The sequence below is a fragment of the Neodiprion pinetum genome, chromosome 4 (assembly GCF_021155775.2).
Source record: "Neodiprion pinetum isolate iyNeoPine1 chromosome 4, iyNeoPine1.2, whole genome shotgun sequence".
NCBI classification, from domain to species: Eukaryota; Metazoa; Arthropoda; class Insecta; order Hymenoptera; family Diprionidae; genus Neodiprion; species Neodiprion pinetum.
In genome coordinates, this window is record NC_060235.2 from 11,926,772 (window position 1) to 11,931,883 (window position 5,112).

The 5,112-nt window shown below is 53.6% G+C and overlaps 1 pseudogene; it reads left to right on the forward strand.

Moving 5' to 3' along the window:
* Positions 1–1,725: 1,725 nt before the first annotated feature.
* The window catches only part of LOC124218373 (large subunit ribosomal RNA), a 6,913-nt pseudogene continuing 3,526 nt past the window's right edge, over positions 1,726–5,112 (forward strand).

Below are 5,112 nucleotides of genomic sequence, written 5' to 3' on the forward strand. Positions count from 1 at the left end.
AAATTTTTGAGTGCATGTTTACAAAAAGCCAAGAAGTGATGAGTGACAAATTATTATAATTTGTTAAAAGTTTCTTATATAAGTTATTGAAATTTTTGAGAACAAAATATTTGAGATAATTGAACAATTATATTTTGCATAATTTATGAATCTTTATAAACAATCACACTCAAGTTGAAACATATTTTTAGGTTACATTTGTGTTTATAACAGAAAAACATTAATACATAATGTGTCGAATTTACTTACTTTGTTTAAACACTGAATAAATGATAACACTTATAAACTAGCATACAACTAAGAATAATTATTTATAAATTATTACATTTTTAGTTTTCAATAAACAAAACTGGTACACTTGTACACAAGCTTCACAATGCTGTGCATTTGTATATTTATATACATTCAAAATAGCGGCTAGAAACTACGGAGACAGCCGAAACTAAACAAAGTCATACAAATGGCAATTTTTTATGTGCCTGACTTTACTTACGTGATGGGAGAAACTCTCACAGTTGATGAATGATTAATTTTTTTTCTTTATTTTTCAAGTTTAAAAAATTTTTCTTTCTCGTATCATTTAGAGCATTAAATTTTAGAAAGTTAAAAAAATTTTCGGGGGGTCATTCCGTTTGAATTTTGAAAGAAGAAGAAGTTTTGAAGAAAGTGTGAGAGAATCTCTCTACGCGATAGTTCCGAAGAGTTAATATGACCACGAGACCGATAGCGAACAAGTACCGTGAGGGAAAGTTGAAAAGAACTTTGAAGGAAGAGTTCAAGAGTACGTGAAACCGTTCAGGGGTAAACCTGAGAAACCCGAAAGATCGAACGGGGAGATTCATCGTCAGCGACGCAGGCTTCGCCGCGGCTCGTGATGTCGGGACCTCGCGTCCACGGCACTCGGTCGCGGCGCAATGTCCGGCGGCGCCAGCGTGCTCTTCTCCCCTAGTAGGACGTCGCGACTCGTTGGGTGTCGGTCTAAGGCCCGGTCGGCTGCCTGTCTCGGCGTTTTCGTCGGGGCAGACCCCCGGTTGCCCGTCCGGCTGCCCGGCGGTACCCGCACGGTATAGAGCCGCATTGAACTGCGTCGGGCCCGCCACAAGCGCGGTCAGTGATTTCCGGGGGTCGGACCTAGCGCCGTCCCCGGGCCTGGCCAGCTGTTGGCTGGCGGTGTCCTCTGGCTGGCTCGTTCGAATTATCAAATACCGGTCGGTGACGCTATTGCTTTGGGTACTTTCAGGACCCGTCTTGAAACACGAATCAAGGAGTCTGACATGTGCTCGAGTCATCGCAAAGACCCCCCCCCCCCGGGGGAACACAGCGCACCGTGCCTTCGCGAGCGAATGACTGGGCGTTCGCAGCCTCAAACAAAGGTCGCGTCGCCTCAAACGAACACGTATGTCACGGTCACGACGCGTCGCCGCAGATCGCGGGGTCGAGCTGTCGCTGCCGTTCGTCACGTTCCGGTGCTAGCGATAGTCGAGAGAACGAACGAATTCGGCACGGCGACACACAGACCGCGCGCGGTCGGTTCGCCGCTCATGTGATGAAGTTTTCCGTCCACGCTTCGCCGCGGGGGGCTCTCGGGTCTCCCGTACGGCGGGCGTGTTTACGGTCGTTTCCGTGGCTCGAACGTACGAAAGAATACGTTGTGTCCTCGTCCGTGTCGACGGTGCTGTTCTTGAACGAACGGCCGTCGCCGACGACGGACTCGCAATCTTACGACGACCTCAGAGCAGGCGAGACTACCCGCTGAATTCAAGCATATCACTAAGCGGAGGAAAAGAAACTATCTAGGATTTCCTTAGTAGCGGCGAGCGAACAGGAAACAGCCCAGCACTGAATCCCGCGGTTCTGCCGCCGGGAAATGTAGTGTTTGGGAGGATCCACTTATCCCGGGGCGTCGGCCCGCGTCCAAGTCCATCTTGAATGGGGCCACTTACCCGCAGAGGGTGCCAGGCCCGTAGTGACCGGGACGCGCCACGGGAGGATCTCTCCTCAGAGTCGGGTTGCTTGAAAGTGCAGCTCTAAGTGGGTGGTAAACTCCATCTAAGGCTAAATATGACCACGAGACCGATAGCGAACAAGTACCGTGAGGGAAAGTTGAAAAGAACTTTGAAGAGAGAGTTCAAGAGTACGTGAAACCGTTCAGGGGTAAACCTGAGAAACCCGAAAGATCGAACGGGGAGATTCATCGTCAGCGACGCAGGCTTCGCCGCGGCTCGTGATGTCGGGACCTCGCGTCCACGGCACTCGGTCGCGGTGCAATGTCCGGCGGCGGCGGCGTGCACTTCTCCCCTAGTAGGACGTCGCGACCCGTTGGGTGTCGGTCTAAGGCCCGGTCGGCTGCCTGTCTCGGCGTTCTCGTCGGGGCAGACCCCCGGTTGCCCGTCCGGCTGCCCGGCGGTACCCGCACGGTATAGAGCCGCATTGAACTGCGTCGGGCCCGCCGCAAGCGCGGTCAGCGATTTCCGGTGGTCGGACCTAGCGCCGTCCCCGGGCCTGGCCAGCTGTTGGCTGGCGGTGTCCTCTGGCTAGCTCGTTCGAATTATCAAATACCGGTCGGCGACGCTATTGCTTTGGGTACTTTCAGGACCCGTCTTGAAACACGGACCAAGGAGTCTAACAGTTGCACGAGTCATCGGGACGAGCAAACCTGATGGCGAAATGAAAGTAAAGGTCAGCCCAGCGCTGACCGAGGGAGGATGGGCCGCCTCACGATGCGGCCTCGCACTCCCGGGGCGTCTCGTTCTCACTGCGAGAAGAGGCGCACCCAGAGCGTACACGTTGGGACCCAAAAGATGGTGAACTCTGCCTGGTCAGGACGAAGTCAGGAGAAACCCTGATGGAGGTCCGTAGCGATTCTAACGTGCAAATCGATCGTCGGAACTGGGTATAGGGGCGAAAGACTAATCGAACCACCTAGTAGCTGGTTCCCTCCGAAGTTTTCCTCAGGATAGCTGGCACTTGCGTACAAAACGTACACGAGTCTCATTCGGTGAAGCGAATGATTAGAGGCCTTGGGGCCGAAACGACCTCAACCCATTCTCAAACTTCAAATGGGTGAGATCTCTGGCTTGCTTGAACTATGAAGCCACGAGATCTCGGATCAGAGTGCCAAGTGGGCCACTTTTGGTAAGCAGAACTGGCGCTGTGGGATGAACCAAACGCCGAGTTGAGGCGCCAAAGTCAACGCTTATGGGATACCATGAAAGGCGTTGGTTGCTTAAGACAGCAGGACGGTGGCCACGAAAGTCGAAATACGCTGAGGAGTGTGTTACAACTCACCTGCCGAACCAACTAGCCCTGAAAATGGATAGCGCTGAAGCGTCGCGCCTATACTCGGCCGTCAGCGGCATACCAGGCGGCCTAGGCCGTCATGAAGCCCTGACGAGTAGGAGGGTCGCGGCGGTGTGCGCGGAAGGGTCTGGGCGTGAGCCTGCCTGGAGCCGCCGTTGGTGCAGATCTTGGTGGTAGTAGCAAATACTCCAGCGAGGCCCTGGAGGACTGACGTGGAGAAGGGTTTCGTGTAAACAGCCGTTGCACACGAGTCAGTCGATCCTAAGCCCTAGGAGAAATCCAATGACGATGTTGGTGTATTTCTATGCCTGACACGCGCGTCGTGACGCCGGTGATTGTGCGAACGTCGGGCCTCGCTCGGCGTTTCCCCCAGCGTGGGCGCGCGCGGTTTGAAATGTGACACACCCGTCGGGCAAAAGGAAATCCGGTTCCTATTCCGGAACCCGGCAGCGGAACCGTTTACAAGTCGGGCCCTCGCAAGAGAGTTCGTCGGGGTAACCCAAAAAGACCTGAAGACACCGTCGGGAGATCCGGAAAGAGTTTTTTTTTCTGTATAAGCGTTTGAGTTCCCTGGAATTCTCTAGCAGGGAGATAGGGTTTGGAACGCGAAGAGCACCGCAGTTGCGGCGGTGTCTGGATCTTCCCCTCGGACCTTGAAAATCCAGGAGAGGGCCACGGGGAGGTCTCGCGCCGGTTCGTACCCATATCCGCAGCAGGTCTCCAAGGTGAAGATCCTCTAGTCGATAGACTAATGTAGGTAAGGGAAGTCGGCAAATTGGATCCGTAACTTCGGACTAAGGATTGGCTCTGAGGATCGGGGCGGGTCGGGCTTGGTCGGGAAGCGGGTTTGGCTGACGTGCCGGGCCTGGGCGAGGTGATGGTGATAACCGGATCCGAGCTCGGTGTCGTGCCTTGGCCTCCCGCGGATCTTTCTTGCTGCGAGGCTTCGGTGGCGGTTCGCCGTTGCCGTCGTCCTTTTCGGCCGCCATTTAACGGTCAGCTCAGAACTGGCACGGACCGGGGAAATCCGACTGTCTAATTAAAACAAAGCATTGCGATAGCCCCAGCGGGTGTTGACGCTATGTCATTTCTGCCCAGTGCTCTGAATGTCAACGTGAAGAAATTCAAGCAAGCGCGGGTAAACGGCGGTAGTAACTATGACTTTCTCAAGGACACAGGGTGAACGACTTCAGCCTTGAAGTCCAAGTGCCATCCGTACACCTCCTCGTGGTGAGAGTCGGGCAACGCCAGTCGAAACACTTGTGGCAGAGTACGGTGGCTAAGCAAGGGCCCTGGGGCTGCCAACCCCTTGGCCCTCATAAGCAGGCCCAATTTCAACAAGAAACGCGCGGAAGGCGCTTAAAGCCGGCCGGTCCACTGACCGTGCTGTGCCTGCAGTCATAGTCGATCCGGATCAGTCTTCAGGAGCAGAATCAGATGTGTTGGAGCAGGAAAACTTCATATGTCGGTCTTCGGGGTGTGGACGGTCCTTCTTGAAAGCGACGGGCCGCGGCGTGCATGAACAGCGAGCGCACCGGGATTGGTATGATGAACAGCAGACGACCAAGGCCGCGAAGAAGGAAAGATGGTCCGAAGAAGAGAAAAACATGTTGGCCAGGAAAGAAGCGGAGTTGACCCTGAAAGAAAACAACAGAAAAGTATTCAACGTAAATCAGTAGCTTGCTCGGGTTTTCGGGGATCGTTTGGTCGATGCGATTAGAAGCCATAGGAGGCGTCCGAGCTACAAAAAGCGAGTTGAGAAGTACTTAGCGTCACTTCAAGCTGACGAACTGTCCGATAGCTCTACCGAGG